The sequence below is a fragment of the Rhinolophus ferrumequinum genome, chromosome 16 (genome assembly GCF_004115265.2).
Source record: "Rhinolophus ferrumequinum isolate MPI-CBG mRhiFer1 chromosome 16, mRhiFer1_v1.p, whole genome shotgun sequence".
In the NCBI taxonomy this organism is placed as follows: domain Eukaryota; kingdom Metazoa; phylum Chordata; class Mammalia; order Chiroptera; family Rhinolophidae; genus Rhinolophus; species Rhinolophus ferrumequinum.
The window spans coordinates 4,289,983-4,311,817 of NC_046299.1; the positions used below are offsets into that span (position 1 = coordinate 4,289,983).

At 48.3% G+C, this 21,835-nt stretch overlaps 2 protein-coding genes across 4 annotated transcripts in view; one reads left to right on the top strand and one right to left on the bottom strand.

Annotated features, from left to right (window-relative positions):
- Positions 1–21,835, bottom strand: part of DOCK1 (dedicator of cytokinesis 1) — a 455,780-nt gene that overhangs the window by 202,283 nt on the left and 231,662 nt on the right. The window lies entirely within an intron of this gene.
- INSYN2A (inhibitory synaptic factor 2A) overlaps positions 18,482–21,835 on the top strand; it is a 57,725-nt gene continuing 54,371 nt past the window's right edge. For both annotated transcript variants that reach the window (XM_033130589.1, XM_033130590.1), the window contains exon 1: positions 18,482–18,656. The gene's annotated coding sequence lies outside the window, so the exon portion shown is untranslated. The remainder of the gene's footprint in view (positions 18,657–21,835) is intronic.

A 21,835-nucleotide genomic window follows, 5' to 3' on the forward strand; every position in this document is an offset into this window, starting at 1 on the left:
TACATCAGGCGTTTGGAGTCTAGGGAACACTGGGTTCTCTCCCTGCCGAAAAGTGCATTTGCCGTAAGGAGATGGTGCCCCACCATTCCACTCCAGGGTGTGCGATCCAGAAACTCTAGCACAGGTGTGCCAGGAGACGGTGAGACGGGTGAGCTCGCAGACACCCATTCTAACAACAAACACGGACACCACCACATCCCCTTGGATGGAGGGATAGTCAGGGGTGATGTATTCCTACACCTGCAGTAGTCTACAGGGAAGAAACTGAGTGAACCACAGCTGCGCCGTGGAGGACTGACAGAAGCATCACACTGAAAGCCAAAGGCATGTCCCAGAAAATAGGCAGTGTATACTTCCTCTTCTATGAAGGGCTAAAGCAGGCAAAACAGAAGAAAATACTGCTAAGGAGCACATCAATATGTGACTGAACTGTAAAGAAAAGCAAGGGGACAATGAACCCAACAATCTGGCTAAAGATTACATCAGAAAACGGCGAGGAGTCGAGTTGAGGGGAGAAGGAGCTTCTAAGAATTCTGAGCTGGAGGTGGCACATAGGCACAGTTCCTTATTTTTTAAACAGCACATACTTTGCTTTTCTTCTCACGTATGCATGATGCATTTTGATTTAAAATAAAAAAGAAAGGATGCTGATAAGCACCGCTGATCACATGGCACGAGGCAGAAACCTCCATAAAGGGAAAGCTCATGTCTCTTACACGTGAAGACACGGCCCAGGGAGCGGCAGTCCCCAAAGTGTGTCTCCAGGACACTAGTGCTGGCGTGCTTCATGAACATAAATAAAGAGCTCCCTGGTAAGGAAAGTTAGGAAAATGCTGTCACGCAAAGCCCTGCGTCTGCCTCCTCCTCTACAAATTCATAGTGTGTATTAACATACTCAAGTTTCTGAAAACACGGCCATAAGGAGACATTTTCATTTAGTTCAGTTTGGTGTTATCCAATCTTATGTGACCAACCCATCACGCAGACCTGGTCACTATCCTCCCAAAATGTTTGACAACACCCAAAGTATGCTTCCTCGTCATGGAAAACCTCTCCCAGCTCGGAAGTACACCAGCGTACTCCGTGAAGAATACATCAGAGCTTTATGATGGGAACATTCGAGATGTGTAATCCTTCCAACGCATTAGAAAATGTCAGTGATTGCTCTGAATGAAAAGAAAAATGATCTGCCGTGTTCTTTCTCCCTCTAGGACCCTATGACTTGCTTACAGTGCTACTCAAAACGCTTAACTTCCGAGCCGTGTCGTAACATCACTTTTCCACTGTGAAGAACAAACACAGATGTATTTGCAGCAAAGATAATTACTACTAATAAATTTGTTATGAAAAATTAAGGGAGAAATTATAGCTTTCAATGTATAAGAGATGAGGAATGTTTAAAGAATATTCTGGTAAAAGAAAGAGAACACTTAGATCTGTATCTACAAACTGGAAGGAATGTCCATGTTATAAAATTATAAAACAAGCAATTTGGCAAAACTGAACATACTCTTATTATCAGACCCAGCAATGTGCTCCCCAAAGGAGTGGAGAACTTATGTCCACACGAAAACTTGCACGCAGATGTTTACAGCAGCTTTACTCACAATCACCCAAACGAAGACGTCCTTCAGTCGGCAAATGGCACATCCAGACAGTGGAATACTATTCATGCTAAAAAGAGATGAGCTATCAAGCCACAAAAAGCCAAGTGGCAACCTTCACTGCACATGACTAAGGGAAAGAAGCCAGTCTGAAAAGGCCATATACCGTGATTACAACTATCTGACATTTTGGAAAAAGCAAAACTATAGAGATGGTGAAAAGGTGAGTGGTTGCCAGGGTTTTGAATCTCATGGAGGCATGAATAGGCAGAGCACAGAGGACTTTCAGGGCACTGAAAAGACTCTGTATGGCTTTACAATGGCGTCTATGTGTCATCATACGCTCGTCACACCCATAGAATGCACAGCACCAGACTGACCCCAAGAGAAAACTATGGACTCTGGGTGATAATGACGGGCTCATCAACTGTGACAAATGTCCCACTCTGCTGGGGGTGTTGACAGTGGAGGGGGCTGCCCGTGTGTGCGGGGCAAAGGGTACATCAGAAATCTCTGTACCTTCCACTCAATCTTGCTGTGAACCAAAAACTGCTTTAAAAAATACTCTCAAACAAAAATGCAATGAAGAGTGATGTGACTATATTAATTCTACTTTGTAAGAACAAAGAAAACAGCCCCCTCTTTCTTCCCTTCCCAATAATAATCTGAGTTTACATATATAAATAAGATATGTATATACATAAAACACTGCATCAGTGCCTGGGAGCAAGAAGAAAGATGTGTAGTGAGAGTGACCCGAGATTGGGGAGAGAAGTCATTAGATTTCACGTTTCACAAAAAGCAGGTATTATTGCTAAAAGTAAAAAAGAAAAAAAAAAGTTTTTCCTTAAGTGAAAACACGTCTCCAAAGTTAAATTTAAGCAGCAGGACCTCATCATGGACGTGAGATGCAGGAAATTAGCCTCCAAGTAAATGTGAGATTCTCTATCCTTTGAAGAGGCGGGAAGGGATGAAAAAGCATTGACAAAACTAGTGAACTAAATACGAAGGACGCTCCAGGTCCTTTACAGAGACCTGCGTCACGGGAGGGCTTAGTACAGATGTGGTAAATTCATCCTTCACAGATGAACCTCTCAGTTGGTTTAGGAGTATTTGGGGTATTTCTGAAGACTCTTCAAGAGTTTGCAGAAATACCCCAAATACTCCTAAACCAAATGAGAGGTTCTGAATTACTGGGCATGGACGAATCCCACCGGTCAGGGCTTCGCTCACCTGGGTGATTTTAAAGCGTGAAGGGGCCAAGTGAATGGGGAGTGAGGAATCGGGAAGCTTGAGGCTGCGTCCTCGACAGTCAGCACTTGCACGAAGCAAAGGCTTATAATATTAAAGGCTTTTACCTCTTAATGGAAACACATTTGGGAATTCTGTATGGATTATATCACATACAGGCTCACATACTCCTTCGGGCATACACAAGTACAAAATAACTTATAAAAATGAAGTCTCACTTTCCTGGAAATGCTGCCAGTGTTGTCACATAGTGGTCTACTGCGTTTCCCCGAAAATAAGACCTAATTGGAAAATAAGCCTTGGCATGATTTTTCAGGATGACATCCCCTGAACATAAGCCCTAATGCATCTTTTGGAGCGAAAATTAATATAAGACCCGGTCTTATTTTCAGGGAAATGCGAGATGCACATTTGCTTCTCAAAACTTCTGTTACATGAGTGCAAAGACCACAATGATTCTTCAAATAATTTCCTACTTGATCCAAGCAGACACACAAGTGGAGGCCAGCAGGTGGGCCACTGTGAGAAACCAGGGACGTGGGGTGAAATGATTCTTCTTCCTTCAGGATACTATCATTCTCCAAGTCATTGGAAAAATGCACGTAACCAAAATTATACACCTACTTCTCATAGGTATTTCTTAAACACTGAATGAGATACAGTTGGTTATAAAAAAATCGCCAAAACAAATACCAGTTTTTGTAATAGATGCTTATTCTCCAAAGCATTCGCTTCTTCAAGAAGGAAAACACACCGGATTCTCAAAAGGGAATTTACTTTTGTTTGCAGGTTTACATTCTTTTTAAAATGGCACTATGGAACTTGAAATTATGGCGCACTGCCATCTTCGGGACACATAGCAGGTTTATTCACACTTATAGGAAATGATGTACACAGTTGATGTCCAGGTGAAAAGGTGCAGGACCCCAGTCAGGAAGGCAGGTGTTCCCAGGAGCAGCTGGTATCTCAGGGTGTCTCCCCGGGAGGACTCCCATTCCCCCCAGGGGGTGGCTGGAACACACGGGTGGATCCCCCTGCTATGCCATCTTCATTTCCCACCAACTGCATGCATTACTTTTGAATATATTTTAATAAATATTATGGTTTCTGAACTTTCCTTTTTAAACTATCTCATCTATAGTTTCTACTAGGGGAAAAAAATCCACTTTTGTATCAAAAATTCTGTTAAGAAAAGCTGTTAAATGTTAGAGGCACATACGACAATAAGAAAAAGCACAAAATCCTTTTTGGCAGTGAAATTACTCTGTGTGACCGTGTCGTGGTGGGCTCGTGTCATTATCCTCGTGTCCAGACCCACAGAATGCACACCACCACTGGTGACCGCAAGGTACGCCATGGCCTCTGAATGATGAGGGCAAGCCAAGGTGGGCTCCTCAGCTGTGACAAACGTCCCCCTCTGGTGGGGATGCTCACAGTGGAGGAGGCTGCGTACGAGTGAGGGCGGAGGGTGCACAGGAAACCTCTGTCCCTCCCCCTCGAAACGGCTCCAAAAAACAAAGTCTGGATTTAAAAAAAAAAAATCAGTAATAAAAGCTGTTAAAGGTCAGAGGCAAATATGACGATACTTACAGAGTCCTCTAAGGGGGGCCAGATGGCAGTCACATCACATCTCAAGACCCCCAAACCACAAATAGGATGACAGTCACTCCACATGCGCCTGTAAAGCCTGGAAGGAGGACGGAGGGAAGCTGGCTTTGCTCAGGTCAGTACATGGGTCTCAGAAGCAGCCCGAGGAGGAGTGTCTCGGTTCTCGTCAGATGGTGTCTGATACCATCTGCCTGGAACCCTACATGAACCCACTGAGTAAATTAAGGGAAGTGTCCTGCCCAGCAGAGGAGACCTGCAAACCCCTTGGTCCAGCAAGTGGCACCCCCAGCAGGCCTTCCTGCGCTGGGAGTGCAAGGCCTCACAGTCCAGCTACAGCTTCAGAAGGACAACAGGAGGTGCTGGCCGTCACGCATTAGGGCATTAAGTCCTGTCACACTCTGAGAGCAGCCATAAGAATAGTCTGAACTTTTACTTCACTCCTTTATAAAGAAATTCAGTCATGCCGAGGCTGCTGCAGCTGAGGGAGAAGAGAATTTGCACTGGGCTTTACACTCCAGTACTGAGGAACCCTTGAGGAAGGAGATGGAAAGAGAAAGACCAGCAGAGGTCATCGTGCTGCCTCCCAACCTGCACCAGCCGCAGCTCCTGCAGGGAGGGGAAGAGCAGAGAGCTGGCCTGGCACCATCCATTCAATGGCTTGTACCATTAGCATCTCCGGGTGCAATGCGGGACAGACAGCGGACACACAAGGGCTCCGGAAGCAGAGGAGGAGGGAAAAAGAAACAGCCCGACTTGGTTCCTGGAAGGTCTGCATTTCTGAACCTGGGCTCAACCTGAGAGTTACATCCAGGTAATCACAGAAAGCCCCGTTCTGACTGGATTATCGTGTAGCTGCACGCAGTCCTCCATCCTTCAGAATCAATTCCAGGCACAGGTCCCTTTACGGTGGCCCTAATGCTTCACGTCCACCTCCCTGGCACTCCACGACTTCCGTGGGAGCCATTTGCAGGGACGAGCAAGGGCCGAGCTTCCCAGATGAGCACTGGGTCATGTTCTGGCCACCAAAGGCGCCAGCGCTTGTGCTGATGGGGCAGAACAGTCTTTACAATAGTTTCCATAGGGAATGGGACAAAACCGCCAAATGGAAGACTTCATGAATATTTTCATTCTCACTGCTAGGGAACCAAGAAGCTGAGATAGAAAGCTTCTCCTATTTTTTTCCCTGATTCAAAGTAACAATAATAAGACTAATAAGCCTGGCATACCGTTGTAATGCGTCCGAGGGACTATATAAAGCAGGGATGATGGCTTGACAGCAGCCAGGCTTGCGTTTCCTGAAGCCAAGTCTCCATATCCCTGGAAAACAGCACAGTGGACACTGAAGCCATGCAGCTCTGCGGGGGTGAACTAAAATTAAAGAAGTCTTAGGAAATGGGCCCCCGCTGAATTCACGTGCTCAGGCAGCCTGCATACTTGGGTGCACGTGCTAACAGGAGGAGGTGGGCTCATCCATTTATAATTGCAGCTGTGATCCCTGGGTCTCTCAGTTCTTTCAATAAACTCTACGTGTGACACTTAATTGCCCCCGTTGTGGGACATATTTATTATCACGACTTATTTGACGGAACACTCACGGGTGTAAATCACTTTCCTGCACTTTTACTACTTTCCTTGTTTCCAAACCCACAAATTTAAAAAGCAAGGCAGCTGTGCTCAAGGAAGACAGGAAGAAGGGATGTGATGACTGCCTCTGAGCTCGGCCTGCGGCGCTGTGCTGCAGCGCACACCCCGATGGCGCTTTCAGTTCTGACTATGGGGAAGAGATAGACCACCACCCTGTCCCGCCTCTCGCAAGTCATGAAACCACCGGGGAGCCTGCAGTATATGGGTTCCACCCCTGCTAGAGCTCGGCTCTCCTAGAAGCTTCCACTTACTCTCGCTCTTCAACCCTCTGAAAGCCCTCAACACGATGTCCCCACACAGAATGCCCTCAGAGTTTGCTTTCTTTTATAAAAATCCAAAGCAAGCCCTAAAACACACACACACACACACACACTGAGCTTTTGTTCTTAAACTCCAAAGGTAAGCTCAAATTTCTTCTAACTTCTATGCCTTAAATATTCTGACTCACACATGAAACCTCCGTGTAAAGATGGAAACTGGCTCTTAAGGCTGCCCCTCGACGTGGGCTGAAGCAAAGTATAAAACCAGACAATTGCCACTGGGTCGTCAAAGGAATTTCAGTGCTTCCAAGAGTTGTACCGTGAGAAGATAAACTCAAAGGTGCTGCCTTCAGTTAAACACACCTGAGGGAAATGCAGTGTAGGATAAGCTTCTCATTGCCGGGTAAACACAGGGCCAGCACCAAAGAGAGAGCGTATTACCTACCACTGGGTAAATAACAGCTGAACGCACAATGGACTCATTGTAACTCATAACGCAGCTCCAAAGTCCTAATGACCAAAATGTTGCTATATAAACTTAAATTAGAAAATTACCTATTGTCTTCAGAGACTATGGCAAAGGACAAACAGAAGATATAGTACTGACAGATTTTAAAGTAGGTGACAACACAGAATGACATTTATTGAATTCAGTGATCACTATGTCACATTTTGAGCATTTAAAAAAAATGACACACGGTCATGAAATCTTTGCTCACTGATAAAATCCAAATCTGAATAATTAAATATATAACATGAATAAAGATACTTGATTATTGATCCTTATTTGAGTGAAAAATCCATATTAAGCTAATACTTAATCATTTTTCACATGGGTTCAAAGAACAATTACAGACCCTTAACTATTCATCTCAATTTTTTAGAAACTATCAACACACAAAAATATATTGTATCAGTCACCATAATAGCTCTAGTATTAAAAGCCTACAGAGAAGAGATTTCATTTGGTTTCATGAAGCACTTAAATAAATCAGCCAGAGATGAAAACCCAATATTAACTGTCCAGTATTATCTCCTCCTGACTTATACGGCTTTCTCTCAGGGGGAGTGTGGAAGGGTAGAGCCTCTGAACACGCTGGCTTTCCCTCTGAAGAGACTACCGCATTTGAGCTCTAATAACTAGGATATTTTCAGAACCAGCACAGCACAATTCTCTGGTAGACAACCACAAAATGGTGCCAGTCCCAAACTCACTCGTGTTTTTCAAGACTGTGAATGCTGAGGCATGGAACTATCGTTTATTACTCGAATACTAGCAGACAAACAGCTCCCTCACCATATCCCTCACCAGAGGAATCCTTGATGGGCTATCCTGACCGAATTCTGCTCAGTTTCAGATGAGGCAGGTTTACCTAGAATCCAGTGTACGTAAGGAGCAAAAGGGGAAAACGCTGTTTCTTGTGATGAGTCAAATGCTTTATTAATTCATCCTTAAAATCCGGATCCATATATGGCATCAAAATTCTTCAGAACAACTTATGGTAGGAACCAGGGATCAGCAAAAGACAGTCTGTGTTAGAAATCTGGCCCCACCTCCTGGTTTTACAAATAAAGTTTTATTGGAACTCAGCCACGCTCATTTGTTTTCATATTGTCTATGGTTGCTTTCCTGCTTTGACAGCAGAGATGAATTTTCAGGACAGAGATTCCGTGACTTGCAAAGTCAAAAATATTTATTATGTAACTCTTTGAAAGCTTGCAACCCCTGCTATAAACTATTCTTTCCATCAACAATCAGAAAGTAACGCCTAGCATCTATGTAAGCAATCCCAAAATGTCATAATCATCCCTGTTCTCAACGTGTACAAGAATGAAGGATGTTATTTTTCTGGGGGAAAAGGAACAGAGATTCCAGGTCTTCCAAAAGTGTTATTGTTGGGGCGGCCCGATGGCTCAGTTGGTTAGAGCGCGAGCTCTGAACAACAGGGTTGCCGGTTCGATTACCACAGGGGCCCGTCAACTGTGCCCTCCACAACTAGATTGAAGACAACGAGCTGCTGCTGAAGTTCCAGAGGAGCGGCCGGATGGCTCAGTTGGTTAGAGCGTGAGCTCTCAACAACAAGGTTGCTGGTTCAATTCCCACATGGGATGGTGGGCTGCGCCTCCTGAAACTAAGATTGAAAACGGCAACTGGACTTGGAGCTGAGCTGTGCCCTCCTCAACTAGACTGAAGGACAATGACTTGGAGCTGATGGGCCCTGGAGAAACACACTGTTCCCCAATAAAAATTAAAAAATAAATTAATTTAAACATTTTTTAAAAAGTGTTGTTGGTTCATGCCGACACAATGAAAAACAAACAAGGCCAAAACACTCTGAATTGCGCCTCACTGAAAGTTGAACTGCTCTGTGCTATTTCGGGAGTGGATATCTCATCTCCCACGGCTTCTCAGCAGCAGTCTCTGTAAAATCCCTGACTGACTTAGTCATTTGTTGACTCCGCTGTGCTTCCTTCCTCATCTGAGAAACGGTGCTGATAACAGAGCCTAGATTCATGAGCTTTTAGGAAGATCAAGGCACTAATTCTTGTGCAGCTCTAGAGCCAGGACTACCAGCACAGAAGAGCTGAGAGGTCCAACTGAGGCAGCTCAATGATGACCAGCAAATAAGGGTAGTCACGTTTTTCTATTTCCCCATGAAACGGTTCAGTGGAGAAGAGATCGTCCCCAAAACCTGAGAAGCCGAGACTTGTCATTTATCCAGAAGAAATTAGCACACATTTTTAATAAAATATTTAATAAGCCAATAAGTCTCTTTACGTTCAGGGAAGCAGGGTGTGGGCTATTGTAAAAACATGAATAAACTGAGTCAAATTGGACCAGATCTGGTGCTGTCCTAAGCAGAGCACATTAGTACGTTCCAGCTTATTAAAGTTGTGAGAAGTGACAAAAGCAAGGGCTACAGCACCAATCCTTTGGTGAACGCCTCCCACGAACATGTCATATGCTAGGACCTTCTAACGTGGCTGAGGGGATGAAAATAAGAGAAAATAAGTGCCGGGCCCTCAGGGGGACACGTTCGCCTCTTGATTTTCTCAGCCCTGCTTTCTACTGAGTACATGCAACCCAGTAGATAGAGAGGACATCAGCCAACTTAGGGCACCGATGTGCTGCTGTCACAGCCCAAATCCTGTCCAGACTCTTACTCACGGAACATGTACAGAAATCCATCACAGACAATGCTGCCAATTGCAGTGTATACACGTATTCATACATGCACACGTATACGAGACTAGACGGCAGATTACACTTACTGCAAAAGATGCATTTCTCTGTAAAGTCATGTATTAAGTAATTCTGACAACTCGAATCCTTCTACACACATAAGAGACAGTAATTTGAAGGTAGCCTTAATCAAAATGAGCATTTGGTAAAGTGAAACTTGTCCATTTACCTGCTGCTAAGTCATACTTTCCCATAAGGAGTTTGCTTAAAGTGAGTTATACCCATGGATGAAACACTCTTTTAAAATACTGATTCTGTCTGGTATTCAAATGTAGAGATTATGCATGCTTGTCAAGAATTAGAGGACAGGGAGCCTACAGGAGGTCTCTGCGTCTTACATGGTATGTAGATATCATTCCTGCTTGAGTCGATCTTATTCAAATTTCCTGGTGCATATCAGCCACGTTTCGACACGTGTCACGCACATCCTACCTTAAATGGATTTCACTCCAGCACTGTTTCCAAATGTCCTTTAAGTACTAACAAAGTACATACATACTTCCATGGAAAAAGCAAGAACTCAACAAAGAACCACACAATGCCTCAGGGACGCGAGGTACCCCTTTCCATGGACAGCCACCTGCCTTGGTCCGCCCACGTGACCCGGAGGGGCTACTTACGACACAGGGGGCGCGCTGGCATCCGCTGACACTAATTCTAATGAGAGGGTGTCTACAATTTCAAATTGAATTCACGCAATCCACCCACAACAGTGGGGACCAAACATGCCATTTCCAGGGCCGAGACCAGGGCCTGACCCAGCCAGCCAGGACCCTCCTTCCTTATTCACTCTGGAGCCAGAAGCAGAGAAAGTTCCCAAAGTGAACACACCCATTAACACCCAGGGACCAAAAGGGAAAGGGCCAATAACACGAATCCGCAGGTGAAGATGTTGCCTCTACTATTCTCACGGTGTGAAAGGGTCACAAGTCTTATTTTAAGAGACTCAGAAGTGTCATCAGCAGGTTCATGTGACACAATATTTACTCTGCTGGGAAGCGAGGGGTCGGGGAGTATCATTAAAAGGAATTTCTTCATCTTCATACTTGATGAACAAAATCGATCATCAATGAATTTCATCCTCTACTAGCACCTCAGGGCGTAAGGCGCACAGCCCATGACAGCCTAATGGAAGGGTCATTTTCCATTGGCTCCTGCTGATCAAACAGAGCAAGGGGATCCCCATTCCAACGGGCAGAGACATTGGAACCACGCGATGGTCCAGGAGGGGACAAATCAGGCGTAATGAGGCCACACCAAGCGGTGGCCAAAGCAGCCACAGAGGGCCCATGTCTCACAGCCCCGGGAGCCCTCATTTCCTGCTTCTCTGCCCAACCCCCGGTGGAGATGTTCAATTTTTAACCAATCGTGAAACCAGTGTTCGGGTTCATATTGAGAACACACGTGAAATGCATCCAGATTTCCTTGAAACTTTACACTGAATAACCGATTTCTCTAATAAAGCTGTTTCATCTTTTCGGTGCCTCAGTTTCCAAATTTACACTTCCATTTTTCTTTTGTAAACATATAGATTTTCAACTTTCTTCCTTTAATCCACGGAAATAACCAAACAATGAACAAAACTGGGAAAAGGCTTCGTCTGATTTGCCTCCCTGTCTTGACTGAAAGCCATTCTCCGGGAGACAGAGAACCCTCCCTCTTCCGAATGAGCAAGGCCCAGAGGCCACGCACACCACATTCTAACCGCATGAACTTTAAGTGATGGAAACCGGATTTTCTAAAAACGTATTTCAAAAGGCATTGAGAATACTCAGCAACATTTAAAAACAGAATGTCTTGCTTTTCTTTGAATCCTGGAAGAAATTAAAATTATGTAAGAAAAGTGTTAAAATACGTTTTGGATTATTACTTTCACATTAGTTAAAGGTACATGAGTATTGAGAGAAAAACCCAGAAGTAGCTTCTCAGGCCGCGCACATTTGGAGATCAATCAGCGAAGCTCCAGACAGCGCCAACACACAAATTAGGCAAATTGGAGACGGGGAGCTCTGCAGCCCTACAGTGCAGCGGCATTAAAGTAATGACCTAGTTAATTCTCCAAGGATTCAATAATATGAAAAAGAAATGTTTATGGAAAACATGGAACTGAAAATCTGTGTGTGCCCTTAGAGGTCATCACACACAACTAGAGATTTTTTAAAATGTCTGTCCTCTTCCCATTGGAAGGTGGCGTCTAAAACCAAAATGCCTGCTTCTCAACGTACAGGAGCTTGCTACGGCCGCCTCTGTACCCACACTCCTTTGCAAACACATCTCAGGTCAGGTGGTGAGAACACCAATGGCTTGTTTAGGAAATTGGAAGACCACGGTAACACAGTGTCATTACACCCGGCCCCAGAAAAATCTGCAATGGTCTTCTGTGGCTTATGGGGAATACGTATTGTGATGGATTATTTTAATAGCTGTTATTCAATGAAGGAAATGTGCGATAATATCATTGAAATTATATTGGAGAAGTGTAAGGTGCTATCTGAATGTGACAATTATGGTCTATTGCTGTTCCAGTGACTGTTTTTACTTCGAAGGATAATTGACCCAGTGATGAGATGAGGCCTAGCTCATAAAGGTAAAGGATGCCCGGGTGAAGACACTCTTCAGTCAGCCTGCAGGTACCATCTGTTTTACGAGGACTTGCCGTCAGCAGGTAGCATTCTGGTCAGAACCTGCCCATGTGAGAGCCAAGCTGATACCACCGAGTCGAGGTGGGGGTAGGGGGCCAGTCTCCCCTGGACACAGGCCCCTGGTATTGCTTGCGACCAGGTAAGTACCAGGAGAAAATCACACTGGTTAATGCCACTCCTCAAATAGGGCCATGATGTGGAGTAGTGCATGGTAACCTGGAGTGACACTAAACTATAATGTCTGTTGTTGAAGAAATCTCAAGTTCATAGTAACATAATAAACCTGAGTGGGGTGGCATTGCATTGACATCCAGCAGAACTGGATTTGAGTGTAGGCTCCATCACTTCCTAGGTGTGTGACATTGGAGAAATTACTTAACCTCTCTGTTCATCTGGGACAATATAGCCGTACTGATTTCATGGTTGTCTTGCGAGGATAGGGGGAGATCGTGCCTGGCATCCTGCAGGCATACAACAAACGGGGGCCGTCAGGACTGCCAAACAGGGTTTGCAGAGAGAAAGGAGAGGCGCAGGGAGTGTTCCGTTTTCTCCTCCTCTCCCCGCCCCCCATCTTTGGAAACTAAGGTGAGAATGGAGGGCAAGCAAGGGAATAACTGGACCAGAGGCCCCACAGCACTCAGGCCTGTGCTCACCAGGACGCACAGCCCACAGAATTGCCATCAACAGTGATGACACCAGCAAAGTGGGTGTCACGCAGGGTCTCTGGTCCCACTCACCGCACAAGAACGCAGGATATGGTGAGGACAAAAAGGAACACCCACGGAACTATGGATGGGGAGTCATACCACTATATTCTCGCTGGTGGCTGGGTTGGAGACACAGGAAGCAGGGGCCACAATCCGCCATCTGCTTCTCTGCCTGCCTGCCTGCCTGCCTGCCTGCCTGCCTGCCTGCCAGCCAGCCAGCCAGCCAACCAACCAACGAACCAACACCCCAACATAGCCACAGCAGTTATATTAGTGGCTAATGGCTGACCGGTAACAGCTGATGGCCACCCAGCCACAGCGGATGGCCATCTGATTACAGCTGATGGCCATCTAATAACCAAGCCAGCACCTTTCCACGTGAGGTCAAGATCTGTTGGAACAGATCTGTGGATCTGTTCCCACAGTGGGTTAGCAGAGCAGACACAGAAATCTGAAAGCAATTTTTATCACTTCTTGACCTAATTCTGGTCAAAGGTAGCATCGTCTGGCCTGGGTACGTCACCTGTTTTATGAGGCCTTGACTACAGCAGGCTCAGCGAGATGGCTGGCCTCCCCCGAAGGGATTAAGAAAAGCCCCTAAGCTGTGCCCTCATCCAGAAGAGGCCTGTTACCCACTACATTAGCCTGGATAAGGACCCCACCACTGAGATGAGCAGATGAAGGTCAGCAGCCCACCTGGAGAGGAGGTCAGTAACTGCCTTCAGGGATGGGAGAGGGTTTGAGCAGAGCCCTGCAAGTGAGGGGGAAGGGCGGAGGCCAGAGCCCGAGCCCTGCCGGCTCCTCATCTTCCTACTGCATTATTGCCTGTGCTGTGTGATGTGTGAAGAAACGTGGAGCCAACTTCCTTCTTCTCCTTCAAAATGAAACCACTCCATTTCCTACAGATAAATTAGATTTATAGTGAGGCACGATAGAAAAGTGGGGCTTTCAACTAGTCTGTGTGATGTTCCAATTGTCCAAACCACATCGTCATCCAGGCCAATAAACCATGTGTGGTCCCTAATCGCGGAAGGAAAAACACTTGGGGTGGGACAGTCCCTGGAGTACGGACTAGCACTTCAGCATCAGTTCCGATTCCCACAAGGAGGAAACAGCTTGTTGCCAGGACAATGGCGAACCACAGGCAGAGGCTTCACACAGAGGGAGACTCTTACGCTCAGAAGAGTCAGTCCAGAGAGCGGACAGTAAATGCTTGAGCGGAATGTGGAAAATGGAGTGATTCAGAAGGGCTTCTCCGTCTTCTAGGCAAAGGACAGGCTCTGGTGGGAGCCCTTGGAGCACTGTGTCTGGCTCTTGAAGGAGGAAAGAGAAGCGGCCTGGTGTGTCTGATCTCTGCCCTCCAGGTTGGGGTCTGCCCCAGCCACCTGTCCCCTTGGAGGTGTGGGCCACAGCTTTGGAACTGGAAGATGTCAGTCTGCTGCCATCACAGACAGAGGCTCACCTGACAGTCACTATAGAACATGAAGGGGTGAGGTAGGAAAGTCGTTTCCGAAGTGAACTCTATGGTGGCTGCATTACAGAGTCAGGCAGGCGTTCCTCGGCAGCGTCCCCAGAGAAGGATTTCCCACAGGAAGTCACATCCACAGCAGCAGACAGCGTGCAGACACCCCTCTTTTCTCTTAGTTTGGGTTTTGGAGAGAAAGTGGCTTCAGCTGATTGAAGTGAATGTCACTGACGGATAAATAAAGCTGGGTCATTTAAAGGGGTGACTTACTGGGAAGCATGGCATACATACGGCAAACATGCAGTGGTAACGCCCAGACAGAATGGAGGCTTGATGAAAAGCTGTTCTCCAAAGAGAACAGCTTGATGAATTTGTCCATATGTATACAACCCTGCAAGCACCTAGTTCAAGACACAGAATAATCAGCACCACAGAAGGGGCCGTGGACCTGTGCAATGAGGACGCCCCCATTCTAACATTTACTACCAACAACTTTTGCACATTCTGGGACTCCACTTACATAGAATCATGTGACATACACTTTGTGTCTGGCTCCTCCTGCCTAACGTTTGTGGACGTCACTCTCTGCCCCACACATCAGCAGTTAGTCCCCTGCTTGCTGTGTAATGTGTATGAATAAAGCAAGACATTTTTATCCATCCACTGCTGACAGACATATGGGTTATTTCCAGTTTGGAACTCAGATGGACAAAACCGTTATGGACATTCTTATACAGCTTCGACTTAGATATTCTTGTCCTTTTTAGTGTAGAAATTGAGACCTCAAGAGTTACTAAACTGTAAGCCTGGCAGCCTAGCGGTTCTCTGCACAACACCTGCTCACATCCAAGAAGATGACAGCAAAAGAAGAGAGACGCAGAGGTTTTCTCAGTCATTTGTCTTGTACTTTTTTTTGTGTGTTCATTCTTTAGTTGCCTCTGCTTTCAGGAAATCCCACTTTAGAAACAGCTATTTTTCCGTTTGCGAGTCCATCTTTTTCAGCAAAACTTTGACGCAAAATGTAAAAAAACAGTTTTTACCTGATTCCTAAAATGCATTGACATTCTACCAACTTTAAGTCTTTTTTCTGAGAAAACTGAATATAACGATTCATTCAAGACCCTAAAAACATGCACACATAAAACATAATGCAACGGGGTCGGGGATCTGTGGGCGGGACAATGGCGACCAGCCCCTGGCATAGTGTTTGCCTTAAAGATTAGAGCATGATGACACGTCAGCCCCACCCACGTGGAACACGTCTCCATATCCAAAGGTGTGGTGAACCAAGTTTCATCGAAATTTATGTTTGTACAGTTGAAGACTTACAGCAGACACATGGTGTCTTATTTCAAAAGCGGGGAGTGGTACCAATGATTTTAATAGACTCAGGAAAACAACTAGGAGTCTACTGGATAATTGAGTAACAAAAAGTAGTCTTGATGACATAAGAAGTTTAATTAAACTCCCCTCTCTGTCTAAGTAGGATTTCCCGACCTGCCAACTGCAATTCTTCATTTTCTTCCTAGAACTATATATCATGTGGACCTCAAAGAACGTTGTCCCTGGAGCCATTGGCTTCCATTACACTGCCACCTGTGGCTCTGTTCTGTCCTACGGTGCATGCATTTATGTTTATCTGTTTTCACCCATAGCCCCTAAAAATTTAGCCTTCCACATCACCAGCACAATTTCACTATTTCCTGGCAGCTTTATGTAGTGACATGTTTAAGAGATGGAAGGCAGGTTTCAATTTTATGGATTAGCATTAAAGCAAGATTTATAGAACGTTCCCCCAGACCACTGGAGAATTACGGAGCCCACAGAAGCAACAGCAAGTCCCCAGAGATGATGTCGGAAGGATCCATGGTGATGACCTCTCCCCACTGGCATTAAATGTCCCCAAGCCCTACTCATCCCAACGTCAGTTCCCTTCGAGGCAGAGGCGTGGGTGGCAGGTTTCCAGGCTGCTCCCGCATCCCCTACAATGATAATTAATGGGATGATCTCTCTCCAGCCAACTCCCACCAGCATCACCAGGCAGCCAGATCAGGAAATGGGCTGAAAAGCAGACTCAGGGGATCTGGGTTAAGAAGGTGGTAAAAAGCAGCACCAGGTGAGCACAGTTTGAACCCACAGGGTGAGGACGCCCTTCCTGGGCATATCGGGGATGCCTGAGGGCTGTAGAGTTGTGTCCCAAAACGTGCTGAGAGGTAAGAGGAGAAAGGAGACGATCTTAGGATACTTTTTTTCCCCTGGAGTATCTGGACACATCCCAAAAGCACCCACATATAGATAAATCAAGTATTTCATGTAATGCAATTTATAAAGAACAGACACGATATAAAGCACAGTGTTGGGCTTAGTTCGGATCAAAAACAAGGACTGAGCAACAGCTGGGTCCCGGGCACACAGCTGGGGCTGAGGGCTGAGGGCTGAGGGCTGGGGGCTGGGGGCTGAGGGCTGAGGGCTGAGGGCTGAGGGCACACGGCTGGGGCTGAGGGCTGAGGGCTGAGGGCTGGGGGCTGGGGGCTGAGGGCACACGGCTGGGGCTGGGGGCTGAGGGCTGGGGGCTGAGGGCTGAGGGCTGAGGGCTGAGGGCTGCTGGAGGTGTGGGCACCTGCAGCGCTGCCTCAAGAGGTGGGTGAGTGAGACCACTTTCCCACTTGTCCTTGCAATTCTTTCCCCAAAGCCTGTCACTGCCCTGGGGTCCACCATTTCTCTGTCCTTTCTTGGGAAATAGTAATTCAGACTAAGGAATGTCGCTACATTCAAGTATGTCCAAGGAGAATGAACTTCAAGCCCCACCGCTGGGAAAATTCAGGAAGCCATGAGACCTCTGGCCGGCTGGCTGGCCACTCAGTCCCAGGCCCAGGTACCAGAGCCTGCCAGGAACAAAAGAAATCCTGGGCCAGCTGCTTTGAGCTCAGACCTACTCACTGGTGCATTTGGGGGATGGAGGGCCGCAGGGGGTGTAGCTGCACAGGCATCCTAGATCTCTTCCTCCCCAAGTGAGCCGAACTTTGCCCTGAGACCAATGCAGCAGGAGCCCTGTGACATTTGCAGGTGGCTGGTGTGTACTGGGGGGCGGATAGGGTCGTCTTGGTTGGGAGGAGCAGTGCTGCCTGTTCTGGAGGGTTCCTAAACGTCAGCGGGCACCAGACCCAGGGGAAACTCCCACGAGGTCCTCAGGCCACTAACCGCTGGCCTGTCAGTGGAGACTGGCAGGCTCTGGCCCTGGACTGGACTCAGCAGGGAAACTTGCCCTTGACCCTGGCCTCCAAAGCAGCCCGCCGCGGAGGGGCAGGCACCCAGCTCCCGGATTTCAAAGCCACACTGGGCTCAGCCAGGTGGCACAGCAGACAGCCATCTCAAGGGGTCCCCAGCGACCCTTCTCAGGAGAAAACGCTGGGTCCCCCACTCTCCAGCTGCTCCAGAGGCGGCTCCAGGGTGGACTCAACAAGTTCCCGGGCGGCGCAGCGCCGCCTGCAGCCCAGAGACCCCGAGGACGCGCTGCCATGTAGCCCCGCGCGCAGGCGGCAGCCGCCGGCGGCTCCTTCCACCGCCTCCTCCAGCTCCGGGCTCGGGTGTCGGCGGGCGGGGGCTCCTCCACTCCCTCCGGATCCCCCACCCCACGCACGCGGCCGGGTCCGGCCCCGCGCCGCCCCCACCCCGCCCCCGCTGGCCCAGGGCTCCGCCCGCCTCGGTGCCAGCCGGGCGCACAGGCGGCGGGCGCGCGGCTCCGGTGCCCTCTCCTCTGGCCGCCTGGCTCCATGGAGTAGCTGGGTCCCGGGGGCGGCTGCAAGGACTTCCCTCCTGCTCCCTCCTCCGCTCCACCCCCACCTCCCGGCCCGGCTCCGAGATCTCGCCGAAGACAATTGCAGTAAATGAGGACATCGGAGGAGCACGAAGCCGGGTGGCTGTGGCTGGCTCCGCCGCGCCGCGAGCAAGCGAGCGCGCGGGCGTCCCCGGAGCCGGCTGAGCCCCTGCCTCCCCGCGCGCTTCGCTGAGCCGGGCCGGAGGGACGCGAGCTGCGGCGCGGGGGCCGGCGGGCCAGGCGGGCCGGGCCGGCGGCGGCGGACAGAGCCTTCCTCTGCGCGAGCTCAGCGAGCCTCGCCGCGGATGCCCTGCTCGGAGTGCTCCGTGCCGCGCCAGGCTTGCCCGGGTCCGCGGCGAGACATGCCCGAGCCAGGCGCTGCACCGACCTCGACTTATCTGTAAGCAGCGGAAGGTAAGCGGAGCCCCGCGCGCCCTCCTCCCGCGTCCCGGCGCCCGCTGCACTTGGCCGTGGGCAGAGCACTGCCTGGACGGGCGCCGACCCCGGCTCGGGCGCTCGCACTCGCAAATGGGCTTCGGCGGCTCCTGGGGCTAGGACGTGCCGTTGTCATCGCCAGCGGATCGGGCGGGCGCAAGCAGGGGTGGGGGGCGAGGTTATGCAACTACACCTGGCACAGCAGGGTCGCCGCGCAGCGTCCGGCAACTTTGGCGATGGCCAGGGAGGAACGAGGCTGCATGGCTGCGATGTCGGTTCTAGACAAACGCCACAGCCTCGTGAGCGCCCGACAGCCCTGGCCAGGCAGAACTGGAGGGATCCGGGGGCGGCCGGGTCCCTGAACGTTTCGAGGGTTTTAAGTATTTTCCAAACTAAAGCGAACTGGCAAGTAAGGCTGATTAACTTCGGGGAGGGGGGGGCGGGAGGATAAGTCCGAGCAGAGCAGAGGGTCCCCGCCTGGCACGGGCTGCGAAGGAGAGGCTGGAGCAGGAGAGAAGGCAGATGCCCACGTGAAATGCCTGTCTCCTTCCGTGGCGCCAGGGCTCCTTCGGGTTGGCACCTTTCCGGGGCTGCGGGCCGGGGTCGTTGTCCGCGGTGCTTCCGGGAGCTTGGCATCCCGGGTCAGACCAGAACAGGTGTGGGAAACCGACCAATGCTGCAGACAGAGTGAGCGGGCTTGCAGGCAGGCTAGGGCAGCAGGGAGGAGGGAGCACGGGGGCTGACCAGGGGCCAGGGTAGTGCCTTGAGCCCAAAGTCAAGTGCAAGAGTCTGCGTCTTGCTGGTTCATGCTTCAGGGTTCCTGGCCGGTGTCTCCATTGCTCAGATAAAGAGCCTGTCCCTGTGACCTCAGCATTCTACTACCCACAAATATGCCACAGGGAGATGGAGCTAGCGATAAGGGGATGCCAGGAGTGGGGGAGGAGAGACGCCTCTGGAGGAAATAGGGGAGAAAATGGGTGCCTTTGGCTCCTCTACAGAACAGGGATCCTGCCCTGACCCCTCTCCTGCTGCAGGTCTGTGCCTGGGGGCTGGAAGCCAGGTCAGCCCCTGAGCCAGAAGCAGAAGTGAAGCAGTTTAATTTGACCTTGTCTAAGCAGACAAGGAGCTTAAATTCTGCGGAAGCATCCTGAGGTGAACTGGCCTGAGTGGGAAGGAACTTTGGGCTAGCCCTGCCTTGGCCAGCAACCCATTCCATCATGGCACAAGCCTTTAGTACAGAGTGGCAGAGATGGTGGTGAGGGCGCTTGCAGGTTTTCCCTGGGCAAGGATCTGCTGAGGGGTTACCTTTCCACTGGCCAGTGGGGGACTGTCAAGGTAACAGCGCTGAGGACTTGATTAAAAAATAGCACCCCAGTCACCTGACCTGGGCCATTCCCAGTGTGTAGCACAAACAGGAACAGGCTTGAACCTTATTCAGCTTATGCTACAGATGGAGCAGAAAGTAACCACCATGTCGCTTTGCGGGGGCGGAAAGTGAAGGTTTTACTATTCACATTGTGCTATTTATTACATTCATATCCTGTTGAATGTGACTTTTCAAAGAAAAGTTCATATTTATCTTTGCCATTTTTTCTGCAAGAATGATTAGCAAAGGTGCACAAAACAGCTCAAAGGAAAAATGCAAGCCCTGCATGCCTCCCCAGATATTAATAATTTACTATCCACGTTTACTACTCACATTGCATGGCACTCCTACTCATGTGGTTTTATTAGAGGCGCATTTAGAGGAAAAAAAATATCTAGCACAGTTATCACTAATTGCATGATTTTGCATAAATTATGTTAGCTACAGAGAGTTTGAGCTTTTCTTCACTAAATTCATCATTTCCTTAAAGATGGAATGATTCTGTTTCATTTCCTTAGCTACTCGAAAGACCTCTACTTAAAGAAGACAGGATGCCCTTGAATAGCAAAGTATGCCTGTAAACTTACTACAGTTGCCACGGCTCCATTTCTTATTATGGTGCTTAAGACTTGGAGTTTTTACTTAAATCAGGCCGGTGATCCCATTGAGAAGCAGGTGAAGAAACAGGCTGGCTAATAAGACAAAAGCTGGATACGTAGCTCCGTGTTTGCACCAAAGAGCTTTCAAAAAGTCCTACGGAGGGCTGGATGCTCTCTGACTGTATACACTGGGGGGGCTTCTCTCTTCTGCCACAATTGTTTTCCCCACGGCAGGATAGGGGATTTTTGTCTTTTGTTTCTCCCTCTGTAGGGAAAAATCAATTAAGTAAGTAAATAAAGACGTGTGCATGAAGGGCATCTGTCTCCCAGGAAGACTCCTATACATGGAAATAGGAAGTCAGAAAATAAAACTGATTCTCAGAACTAACAGTTGGTCAGAGCGGACAGATGCGTTCACTTAGCTAGACATTTGTATTCTCCTGTAAGCTCTCACCCTTGGCTATCTCATTTGGACAAACAGCTACTGAACCCTCTTGTATGAGAAGCAGATTACAGGCTGCTTCTCAGGGGATAATGACAACGAAACCGTAGCTACACCACAAAGCAGTACCCCATGGACGAGCACTGATTCAGGACGGTAGCGACAGGGTCACCAGGACTATTTTATCCTAAAGCTCTGAGCCAGCCCACCAGACAGCAGAGCAGGTGCAGGCTCCTTGACCAATCAGTGGCACCTGCAAAGCCTGGGTAACCACACAAATCCTGTATAGTTGAGGCAAACCACAATCATCTGGAGAATGTGCGGTCATGACGACTCCACAGATCGAACTGGCATCGTTACTTTACACAATTCTTCCAGCAACGGGAAGAGCCATACCCCTCCCCCCCCCACTATAGCTCCACGGAGCCCTTCGTTCTCCAGCCCAGAATTAGCTGACATAATTCATGAGACAGAGCCCTTTTAGTTGCCTCACATATTTGATTTTAATATTTCATAATGTTATGGAATATTTCAGTATTTTAAAGCAAAATTTGATATGATTGATATTACATGACAACGCTTTTATTACCATGAAATGTGCAGACAAACATTTGGATAAGTCTTTACCCAATATCTGAGCTACCCTATAACATAAATGTAGCAGAACATTATACCTTTTAATCCGTTTATTTTAAAAGTATATTGTTCTTCTATAGTGAGGAGAGAATAGAGATGTGGTACCAAGTTATGG